The sequence below is a fragment of the Canis lupus genome, chromosome 22, assembly GCF_011100685.1.
Source record: "Canis lupus familiaris isolate Mischka breed German Shepherd chromosome 22, alternate assembly UU_Cfam_GSD_1.0, whole genome shotgun sequence".
Taxonomy (NCBI): domain Eukaryota; kingdom Metazoa; phylum Chordata; class Mammalia; order Carnivora; family Canidae; genus Canis; species Canis lupus.
Window position 1 is genome coordinate 19,891,211 of NC_049243.1, and position 12,746 is coordinate 19,903,956.

At 33.0% G+C, this 12,746-nt stretch overlaps 1 long non-coding RNA gene across 5 annotated transcripts in view; it reads right to left on the reverse strand.

Moving 5' to 3' along the window:
• Positions 1 to 1,874: 1,874 nt before the first annotated feature.
• LOC102155857 overlaps positions 1,875 to 12,746 on the reverse strand; it is a 119,419-nt gene continuing 108,547 nt past the window's right edge. For 3 of the 5 annotated variants that reach the window (XR_005376353.1, XR_005376352.1, XR_005376355.1), the window contains 3 exons: positions 6,513 to 6,563; positions 4,646 to 4,799; positions 1,875 to 4,036 (listed from right to left, as the gene is read on the reverse strand). This is a non-coding gene — a long non-coding RNA (uncharacterized LOC102155857). The remainder of the gene's footprint in view (positions 4,037 to 4,645; positions 4,800 to 6,512; positions 6,564 to 12,746) is intronic. The other 2 variants (XR_005376356.1, XR_005376354.1) reach the window with 1 other exon arrangement.

Sequence of the window (12,746 nt, forward strand, 5' to 3'; positions counted from 1 at the left end):
CCCTCCTCAAATGCTCAGATTGGCTATTTTGATAGCAGTTATGAATGAATGAATTAGGTAGCAGTCACTCTATACAACAGTTGACAAGAACAATAGCAAGAACCTCATCATTAGACATCATAGCAAAGCACTGAATGTTTACTTCAGTTGGTAGCTCAAAACTATGTGTTATTAGAAAAAGGATGAGGTCCAATGGCCCATGCTTTATGACACCATTTTACTAATGACAAAGTGAAATTTGCTAGCTGAATCAAGGAGTACAGAAAATTGGTGCTCAATACAAGATAGAAGTTAAGATTTGGCTGACTACATAGCAACTTCTTTTTTCTCCTAAGATACTGTAACTCTGGGTTCTTTCATGTAAACAACAGAAATTCAACTCATGGTTATTTAACTACAAAAGGGCTATAAAAATCTGAGTTGTTGAGGCACTTGGGTGGCTCAGCTGGTTAAGGGTTTGACTTGATTTTGGCTCAGGTCATGATCTCAGAGCTGTGATATTGAGCCCCGAGTCAGGCTCCTGTCTCTGCATGGAGTCTACTGGAGATTCCCTCCCTCACCCTCCCTCCTCTCCCCCACTTGCTCACGTTCTCTGAAGTAAATAAATAAAATTTTAAAAAATCTGAATTGACTTTCATGGACCATTTCAGATATTTGGAAATGAAAAAAAACTTTGGTAAAGCTATTACATGTCTCATAATTATTAAAAGGGCAAGAGGAAAAATGTTAGCTGGGCTTTGAGAATTTTTCCCAAAATCTAAAGACTGTCCAAAATGAGTGAACCAACTACACACACTTTACAATCTTGAATAGCAGAAAACCACCAGTGAGATTGGTGATTTCAAAACATATCATTAGACTCCTGATGCCAATCAACATGGCATAAGCTAATCACAACCTATCTTTCCCATTGATTACAATTAAAATCCCTAGACAATAGGAGATTGGGAGATTTGAAAGGTAAATAAAGAATAAATTCAGCAGATCCTAGATGTGACCTAGGAGCTCAACATCTTCTGAAACTGATTTGAAACTGAAGTGAAATATGTAAAATACTGGAATATAGTGGAACACATTAGAAACAACATATGTAAACTCCCTCTTTCCTTTCTTTTAAAAATGTTAATAATGTTAACCTACTGATTGTAAATTCCAACTTCTATTCTCTTCACACACACACACACACAAAGCTTGCTCTAGATTCATCTAATCAGGTATCTGAGAAAGACTGCATCCCTTGATCAATCCACATGTAGATTTGATTTTCGTTCTTATTGTTGATGGTGGCTGTAGGATCTGTGTTTGTTTTGTTTCTTGCCCTACATTGAATTTAAGACATTTTCAGCAGAATAAAGAAGTCTTCATGGATAAAAAGACCTATGAGAACCAGAAAAGACTCAGAAGAAGGAAGTTTTATTTAAAAATAGTGTTAGGGCAGCCCGGGTGGCTCAATGGTTTAGCACTGCCTTCAGCCCAGGGGGATCGGGATCGAGTCCTGCATCAGCTCCCTGCATGGAGCCTGCTTCTCCCTCTGCCTGTCTCGGCCTCTCTCTCCCTGTGTCTCTCATGAATTAATAAATAAAATCTTAAAAAATAAAAAATAAAAATAGGATTAGATGGAGTGCCTGGGTGGCTTAGTAGGTTGTGTCTGCTTTCGGCTCAGGTCATCAACCCAGGGTCGTGAGATCAAGTCCCACATGGGGCTCTCTGCTCAGTGGGGAGCCTGTTTTTCTCTCTCCCTCTGCCTGCTGCTCTGCCTGCTTTTGCTCACTCTCTCTCCCTTTGTAAAATACATACATACATACATACACACACATACATACATACATACATAAAATATTTAAGAAATAATTAAAAAAATAAAAATAGGCTTAGAAAAAGAGAGGAGTGCTATGATCAGAAACATTCGTAAGTTCAAAAGTTTCTGTTGAACAGGTCAACAAAAATGTACTGAGTGATAATTTCATACGATTTGTAAAAACTCTTTCATATATTTTTGAACAAGTAATTATACATAATATATATATACACTCTCTCTCTCTCTCTCCATATATATATATATATATATATATGTCCATTATTTCTTTCTCTATTCTATCCATCTATCTGTCCATCCATCCTCACAGTGATGAGTACTTAGAAATTACAGATGAGAACAATTTGTGTGATAACATAGATATTAAGATTAATTGGAATAACTGATCAGCACCATTGGACAAGTTATCCAAGTTGGATCAAAGCAAGAACAGCAAATATTGCTCTTTACTCTCTTTGAACTTAACTACACCTTTTAAAGTGTTACGCATTGGGAGAGATGAGCTACTAAAAGGAGCCTATCTTATAAACAATAGAGATGGAATTACTACCACATAGCATATATTTAAGTAGGTTCGGTAAGTTAAAGGGGTTAAATATTAATTCATTTGTTAGTACTTGAGTTTTATTGTATAAAGTATGTCCATTTTGTTTCCATATAAATATTACTAAAAGTAAGGCTATCAATAAAATTCTGTTCTTAGAAAAGAAAAGCTTAACGTATTTCAATTAACAATCTCCTAGATAATTACCATTATACGAAAATAAATACTAATTAACATGCTAATTTTGGCAATTAATTGATATCCAATCAACTCACTATAGTTGTTTTATTAAACACCAGTTAATTGTTCAAATTCTTTGCTAGTTTAATGTATAAATTTGGGCAATAAAGCACATTTAATGTTTTCCTTGTTGAGACAATTATATGGCAACTAAATTAACTTACTCTTACTCATTTAAGTTTATTACAATATCATGTATTTAGTGTACAATAAATGTGTAAACTAATTTAAATACTGAGTAAGTGCTAAGGTTTATGTAGTTCTTGACTATTTAAGCACAGTTCCATAAACCTTTCCTAGGAAGAATGATATAAACTGTTTTTTGTGGGTCTTATTCATTCTTTGATTATTTAAATTATAGTTATGAATGTGTGTATATTTATATATAGATATTTACAATAAATAAATTTAATGCTCTGGCCTTTGAAATTACTCAGAACTGTCTTATTCATAAAAGTAAGAATATTTGTCCTTCTAATATATGGTAATAATTTTAGAAAACTATCATCTATTAAGTAGATATCTTCAAATTATTCATTACAGTCTTTTATTTATCAGAAATTATTCAGAAGCAAATCTGAGTAAGCAATATATCTTTCTGGGATTGTTAACCACGAAAAGCTTAATGCAGTTAAAAATTACTTAGGAATCAAATGGAAACACAAACATGCTAAAAGTATTTTTTTCTTTTAATTTCTAAACTTTCACAACCTAAATTTAAAATAACTAATAAAGCCTTTTGCTGTTAGGTTTTTTTCCCTGATTAGTCATGTAGACATCTGCCTCTTATTCATATTACAAATACTTTAGGAAAAATTAAGATTTATTATACAAAGTATACATATTAGCCATCTATTTTTTCTGAAATCAGTGAAAATAGTAATATTCACTTTGATAATACAAGTTATTGGCTTCCATCCAGCCCAGCCTCTGCCTCTAATTTGACCTACCTAAAGCCCTTCCCTTCTAGGATGTGTCAGATGAGTAGTCAGCAATCTTGGGGAGATTGAATATATTTGCCTTACAAACATTTGGGCTTTTTCATTTTTATTTTGGGTCAGTTGTGTAAAGCCTATTTCACAAGTTCTTTATGTGTGTGTGTGTGTGTGTGTGTGTGAATAAAACTGCCTTTTATTTATTTCATAATAATGTAGACCTGCACTGATGCCCTTTTCTGTTATATAGTATATGCCCTGTTGGCATTCCACTTAATATTGGTTTGAGCTTTGTAATAAAAATAAAGAACCGACTCTTCTCACTCAATTTTTTTCCTCACAATCTCAGAGTTTTCTCTATGGGCAGAGGGCGTCATTCCTCAGTGTCAAAGTATTCAGCCAGAAACATTTGTTGAATGTATCCACATGAATGAACTAAGCGCGGCTGATGCAGAATTCAGGGATGTAGGTACCACTCAATCCTCAGCTTCTGGTCAGTTCCTAGGAATAAGTAAGGTCCCAAACACATAATTAATAGTGTGATATGGCCCCTGTGTGTTGTCAGGAAGAATCTAAAATATTATCAGGAAAGAGCATAAGAAGCCCCCCCTCCCTGATACGCAAAGTTTAAGCAAAGTCAAAGAAAGGAATTATTTTTCCAAGTTTCATGGTGAGCTCAGGAATAATACTGATTTTGACAGGCAGACAATGAAAATTTCAATGAAAACAGAGTCATATTGAAGCATAGTGATTTTGATTCTTAGAATTACAACATAGAAACTGGTTTTGTGTGAAATACAATGACTTTTGTTTTATAATGCTATCACAATCATGGAGGATAACTTGGAATGATCCTAAAGGCAAGCTATTATAAACATTTTCCATTTGCAGAAATGTAACTGCAAGGAGAAAAAATATATATATTTAGAGTGGAATATGAAAAATGAAATTATGGTAAGTCTATAAGATGTTTACATAAAAGTAGATTTTTTTCTATTGCATGGTATCTTAGGGTTCTCTAGAAAAATAAAACCAGTAGGAGACAGAGAGAAAGGGGGAAGCAAAGAGAGAAGAAGAAAGAGAAAGATTTATTATGAGGAATTGGCTTACATGTTTATGGAGGCTGAGAAGTCCTACAATCTGTCATCTGGAAACGTAGGAAAGCCAGTGTTGTCCTTTCAGTCCAAGTCTAAAAGCCTGAGAACCGGAAGAGCCAATGATGTAAATCCCAGTCCCAGGGCAGGTGAAGACCTCTTTCTCAGCTCTAGCAAACAGGATGGAAGTCAAAGGAATGAATTCCTCCTTTCTTTATGTTTTTGTTCTATTTAAGCCCTAAACAGATTGGATGATTTACTCAGTTTGGGGAGGAAAATCTGCTTTACCATGTCCGCTTCTTCAAATGTTAATCTCATCTGGCTACATCTTCACAGACATAACCACAAATATAAGGAACCCCTCAGCTCAATCAAGTTGACACAGAAAACAATCTTCACACAAGGTAGTTACAGACTATTAGTGACCAATAAAAGCAAATTATAAATAGTATATATCATATGGTCACAGGTTTATATTGTGTATAAATGTCTTTGTATTCAAAGCCATACCTGTATTTATTTATGTCTTGAAGACATATATAAATTTTTAATAGTTTTGTCTCTATATATTGGGATTATAAATAATGTATTTTTTCTTCTCAGAATTTGTACAATTAACAAATATACATTATTTTTGTAATTCTTTGTAGTTACCTGTTGCTTTTATGTGTTTATCTTTCTCTACTCAGAAAGAAAAATTAAGCACAAATGTATTTTTTTTTTTTTTTGTAAGTAGAACATAGAGCCCAATGCAGGGCTTGAACTCACAACTCTGAGATCAAGACCTGAGCTGACATCAAGAGTTGGATGCTTAATGGACAGAACAACCCAGGTACCCCACAAATGTACATTTTTAAATTACTTTTACAAAAGGCATCTCCAATTGAATCAAGAGTAAAAGAAATCTTGTCCATAGAAAAGAGGAGAGTGCCTTCTACATTGTGGATATTCAATGCATGTATATTTATATGAAATAAGATTTCTTATCACTCACTAAATTCCTTAGCCTGTTCTGGTGTATTTATTTACAGAGAAATTATTATTTCATAGTTAGCAACACTTTTGACAGTCCATAATTTACAAAAACATTTCACTTGACAATCTGTAAGTTATAGGAATCACAATACAGATTACTGAAAACAATAATAAATAAATAAATATTCAATAGATTGACATATATATTTCTCATGAATTGCTAATTTCATTCATCCTTAAACTCTGTTATACATCATTTGGAGGAAGTCTATGTATGAAGTTAAAGGGGCACATTTTCTTTTTCTTGATTAATCTTATTTTCCATCATTTATGTCAGGTGATGGCCATAACTCCCATGTAAAATTAAACTACTCCCAGGTTATAGTCATGCCTCTAACCAGAGGCTAAGAATTACACACAGAGACACACACATAGGTGCAGGTAGATATACACAGCTAATATTGTACCCAGATATACTTCATCAATTCTTTGTCAGGTTTAATTTCCATTTCTTTTTCCATAGTTCTTTCTACTTCTTCATAGTTTTTCTCACTTTGCTTATTAGTACTAAGAAATGTGACTGCAGACTGCCTCAAAGTGACACAGATAAGTAGCAGGTCTAAGCCAGTAGAGGATTCCAGATTCTATTCTGTACAATGACAGAGGTGAGAGTATAATTAGCTTTTAAAAAATTTTATTGATTATCCATGCTAAAACAAGATGAGTTATTTTCTGAATAACTTTGGCCTTTCATTTTATACTTTAAGCTTTATGCTGTAACAGTGGTTCTACACAACTGTATGTTTAAGTCATTCTGTTCCTACTATAAGACATATAGATACTTGAACAAAGGCATACAATATATGGTACATTAAAAATATATAAGTGAAAATAATGTTTCCAATTACCTTGTGGATGCACCTTTGGTGCAAAAGAGGTCATTCATCATATGCTTAACACTTGAGAGACAAGAAAAACAAAAATATGTCATTGACTAACCCTGATTTTCCTTGCCCAAACCCAAATCAATTAACATTATGTTATTTTTAATTGGAGTCTTTAAATATGCATTTAGATAAGGAAAAACTTATATCACTGTAAGAGAGAAATCCAATAAAATTGTTTTATATTGTAATATTTGAGCAAACCTATAGTGGCCACATCCGAGGCAACTTCCTCTCTAATACATAGAATGGTGCTATTTTAGAGCTGCAGAAGACTTGAAGATTTTTTTTTAATATCATCATTATAAAAGGAAAGAAAGGAAACAATTCTATGAGAATTACCTGTTTTATCCTAAAGTTTTAAATGTGTTGGCCTTAGAATTGGAACTAAAACTCAGACTTCCTGACTCAATGTACATTAGATAAATCTTTTATGTAGCACATAAATACTTGAACATAAAATTTCAGAATTATGTGTCATCTTAAACATAGACTTCCAAAATTACATATGTTGATACATTTAAAAACTAAATCACACTTTCCCAAAAGTTACAGCTATTTTTGACAGTGAGATAAAATCTGGGCAGTTATGAAACTATAATAAGGTATCACCTCTACTATGAGACAGTAAATAAATAAATGTGTTGTATAAAACAATAAATAAGAGAAACCAACTGTTAATCTAAACTGACCAGTTGTTTATCTGAACTAGTGATGTTTTTAGATTAATATTTTAAAATAATTCTAAAAGAATTTATAAAACCCCAAAGGAGGTAATGCAGTGGGGAAGCAATGAGAAAGGCATTTATTAACTTGTCATTCTAATAAATCTATGTAAACTGTGTAGTCAAACAATTTTTAATAAACTCTTATGTCTATAGACAACTTAAAATTATAAAGATAATATACTTTTATTTATCATTTTCTTTCTTGTTTGAAATATTGGTGCATTTAAACAATAAACCTCCTCCCCCCAAAAGAAAAGAAAATGAAACAAATAAAAAGAAAAAAAATAATGACATGTATCTTTTGGTCCATGGGAAACGATCTTATTTTACTTCTCTTGTATTTCTCAACACAAGGCAAGTAAATAGGATGGCAAATATCATTATATTCTGAAAATTACACCTGGAATACAAATATAAATCATGTCAATATGATGCCACACATACTTGGGCTCAATTTTGTCTTCTAAATATCATCCTTCTCTTCATACTTTAAATGATATGAAAAACATCAGGTTATATTAAAATTTTTTAATAGTTTCTGCTTGGAACTAGGACAAACAAATGAATATAGAGAAGGTGGGCAATGAGTTGAATGAATACTAAAAATCCTAAAAGTAAATTTATGAAGCATGATGCACACATTCATTTGTTGACATCCACTCTATGTCATGTAGCCCAAAAGATAGTGATAACAAAATAGCATGAACAAAATACACTCCCTTACCATAAGAAGATACACACTGATAAGGGAGGCAGGCAAATGAGCAAGATATTACATATTGATGATGACTACAATCATAGAGGTATGTATCAGGTGCTGTGTGAGGCTGGAATGAGGACACTAATCACAGAAGAGGACAAAAGTAACAGTTACAGTCAGCCACTTCAAGAAAGGTGGTGATTTAGCTGAATTTTCAATAATAGTCACAGACAAGAAGAGAGGATACATCCTTCAAAGGAAGCAAGGGGAAAAAAGAAGCAGGAATGTGCAAAGACTGAAAGAGATCTGGGACGATATTTTCAAGGTCACCTAGAGGTCAAAACTGAGGGCCCAAATTAAATGTGTAAATAATGGGACAGAACCTGTCAGTATAGAAAAGTGTACTGTCTAGGGCTTATAAGCTTAAATTTTTATGTCTTCTATACTTGCCTTCAAATTCCTTTCATCTAGGGATGCCTGGGTGGTTCAGCGGTTGAGCGTCTGCCTTTGGCTCAGGGATCGAGTCCCACATCCGGCTCCTTGCAGGGAGCCTGCTTCTCCCTCTGTGTGTGTCTCTCATTAGTAAATAAATTAAATCTTTTTAAAAAAGCAAATTCTTTTAATCTAAATACTAGCTTTTTACAATAAGCAAGTAACAACTTTTTTCAGTGTTCTCAACTGCAAAATGGAGTGAACACTATATATAACTTGCATGTTGTTGAAAACTTCCATGGTAATGTTTTTATTTTTTTTTCATGGTAATGTTTTTAAAGCCCCAACTCTCCAACTAACCAAATCTGTTCATTGTAACCATGATATATGCATTCCCAAATACAAAGGATAGCATTTATATTATCCTCAATCTCTCAATAGCATTGCAATATTTCACGCTCCTTCTTTCTGGAAGGCAATGTAGAGAACTACAATTCCACTTTCTGTTCCTCAAACTTTTCTGACATCTTACAATTAACATGTCTTTTTGTTGGGTCATGTTAATTTTGAAATTTGTCTTTTTGCGTTCTCCTCATTTATAATTCTATATTTTTAGTTTTTTTTATATTTTTAGTTTTATGAATTTCTTTTATTCCCACAATCTCAAAAGCCATATACGTCTTACAAATATATATTCAAGAGCTTAGTTACCTTATCTGAGCTCTAGTCTACATGTCTAAATGTTCACTGAGTATCCCCACTTGGTATCTTGCTAGTATCTCAATCATGGTAAAATAAAAATTATGATATTGACTGCAAAAATACATTAATTTCCTTTGTCCTTTATTCTAGTAAGGACAGTTACTATTCAACCAGTTAAATTCTCAATTCTGAACGCTGGAAGCCAATATTGACAGCTTCATCTTCTTTCTTTCTATTCATTGTCAAATCTTGCTCATCCTGAACACAGTATATGAATTAGATTCCTCAATTTGTAACCATCTCAGCTTTCATAACCCTGTATTAGACTATTATTCAAATAGTCTTTGAACTAATCTCTTTCCCAACTCTTCTCCAATCCTGGCCACCATGTCAAACCATTCCTTAAGTATCGAATAAAATACACAACATCAAGTTTTTCAAATGCTCAATTATTTAGTGACTTTTCTCCACCTGGATAAGATCCTAAATTTTTTTAGCCAAGATTATAAAGCCTTATAACTCTACCTGAAAATATGCCTCCTGACTATTTTTTCCTAGCTAATATCTACAGCTCTGTTAATTACTGTTTCTACAAAGAGGCATTAAGTAACCCAATCAAATTTGACCCTTCCCCCTTACTCTTCATAATGTCTATTGCAGTCTTGAATGTTACATGTATTTGTATACTTTATATTTATCCCCACCACTAGCTTATGAGCTTCAAGAGGTCACGGATTTTGTATGTGACAAAAGCACATAGTAGGTGCTCAAAACAGTCATTGAATATATGTGTGAATGAACAAATTAGTTATCTCTTGTAGGTATGAGTCAGCATGATCACAAGCATGAAATAGCTAGGATATATGAAAAGTTACTCTTTTTTCTTTTTTGCAACAAAGCAAATAAATTGTAAGCTAAATCCTGTGCCCAAGAGTTTTGGTTAGACTATGCTATATAAACAGTAAAATTTTTAAATGAGTTCCTTTTCTGTCCAGGAGAAAAACAAAACAAAACAAAACAAAACAAAACAGCAACAACTACATCATCAATTTGAGCATTGTTTCTTTATAGACAAAGTAATAGTATAAGAAGTAATTTTCCTCAGTTCTTCACCTTCAACCACTACTATGTAAAGTTAAAAACAATGTCATCCTATCTTTCAATTTTTGTAATCTAAGAAACCAATGTTGCTAGAAGTTTACTTTTCATCAGCAAGAGCTTGAGATATTGCTCATATAATATCAAATTGAAAGTGACAAGTTGCTGTTGTTAAGACTTCTGGTCTTTGTAGGTTTTCTAGTCTCAATGCAGATTTCTGACATCGGATCAAAAATAACCTGTTTTGTCAAGATAATAATAAAGAAAAGATGGTCGTGGAACTGGTTTATTAAGGTACTTAATCAGATTTTCTCCATAAAAACAAAATAGTTCTATTAAATCTCTTTGGCTTATTTTTAACAGAAAAAAATTAATGTAGTATATGATAGCTAAATAACTTGTTACAGTAAATATTTTTTTATTTTTTCTCAGACAATAATAATTAGATACAAAATCTAATGTGATCTATGCTACATAAAAGTCTCAAATTTACCTATGAGTACATAGTTTCTTAAATGTATGTTGAAGAACCAAAGATGCCTAAGAGAGAGATGGGAAGCTTTCTTGAACTTGCAGAAAAAGTACTGTCAGACAGATGTTTATGTCTGTGTCTATAACCATTTTTACACCTATATCTATATTTAGATCTATATGTTTTTTCCCCTTCAGACACTTCTCAAACCTGGAAAATGGAAGGACCTTTTAGATGATGACAGCCACAGGGAAGTCTTAGTATTATGCATGAAGGGGTTTCAAAAGGAAGGCATGAATTTTTTATGAAGTGTGAATGAAGGCAACAGAAGATAGTGAATAGAGCCCAGGTCTTTTCTAGTCATAATTGTAGTGAGTCCAAAGAGGTACAGAAAACCAAGTAGAAGGGAAACAGGCAAAATTTGTCTCTATATTTTTGTGTATTATCATTGAACTAATTTGTCTTTTTTTTTCACCTGAGGAAATCAAAGAAAACAACAAAACAATGAAGGATTTGTGCTGATATCAGATTTTTTAAACTAATTCTTCTTTTATTTTTTACTTCAGTTTTTTCTGAATTCTTGCTTGTATAAATATTTTCAGTTGCTAATTAGAAAGTAAAACATAATATTTGTTAAAATTGGCTTATCAAAATGAAATATACATTTAAAAGGATCACAATATAATACTATTTTCAAATAGATCTAGAAGTATATACCCTTAAGCATAATCGATTCACTTTTCATCATTTGTGTGTATATGTATGTTATCCCTAGTATGTACCAAAACCCTATCTTGTGGCTATAAAATGTACAAAAGTGAACACTACATAATCAAAATCAACTCACTGTATTGGCACTGCCACATCCCTGGAAGTATTCTGGAAATGTCACTGGTGAATATTTATTAGCTACATTCAATTGATTTTTAATTATAATACTTGAATCTTATCTGTCATTTGTGACTGTTTCTCCTCCTTAAAATTCTCTGTTTTGTCTCATTCCTCTTCTATATTTATGGCAGCTGATTCCCAAATTTCTGCTAGAAGTTGAAGAGAAATGGAAACTTTTATCTCAGGAATGTGAGAGTTTATGCTCCTATCCTAAAAGTAGTCTTAAATGCCTGCACCACAAAGAGTAAGGATTGGGGAGTGGCCAAAGAGTAGGTCCCGATGCTAGCACAGCGGCTAACACATATAGAAGTTCAATAAATTGGGATGCCTGGGTGGCTCAGTGGTTGAGCATCTGCCTTTGGCTCAGGGCATGATCCTGGAGACCTGGGATCAACTCCCACATCGGGGCTGCATGGAGCCTGCTTCTCCTCTCTCTGCCTGTGTCTCTGCCTTTCTCTCTGTGTCTCTCATGAATAAATAAATAAAATCTTAAAAAAAAAAAAGAAGTTCAATAAATTATAATCTCTCTCTCTCCCTCTCTGTTTTTTTCATACACGAATTATTTTATTGGGCTTTTTGCTTCAATTTTTTGTGTCTTCCTATTCTCCATAAGACAATGTTTCAAGATCTAAGTAAGTCATGAAAGATCCTACATTACTTCACTCATGAAGAGATTTCCTTCTTTATATCTGACTTCACCTACCTTTTCTGTTCTATGCAACAGTGGTGCTCTCTCTCTCTCTCTCTCTCTCTCTCTCTTTTTTGATACATTATCTTATTTTATTCAAATACCAGTCTGATCACATATGGTCCAAGAACACTCAAATAATAAGCCACATAGAAAGATATGTTAAAGATTGGTCTTCAAACATTATAGCCAATGATGCCAATTGGACAGCCCTGTCCAATATGAAGTTCTGAGATGATAGAAATGCTCCACATCTGCATGATCCAATATGGTAACCTCATATTTGTAATTATAGATCCTCTGAGTACTTGTGGCTAGTGCAACTGAGGAACTGAATCTTTAATTTACATTTTTAAAAAGTTGTATTTATTTAAATAATCTGAACACCCAACATGGGGCTCAAATTCACAACCCTGAGATCAAGACTCTCATGTCTTCTGAGTGAGCCAACAGGTGCCCCTGAATTTTTTATTTAAATTTAAATAGC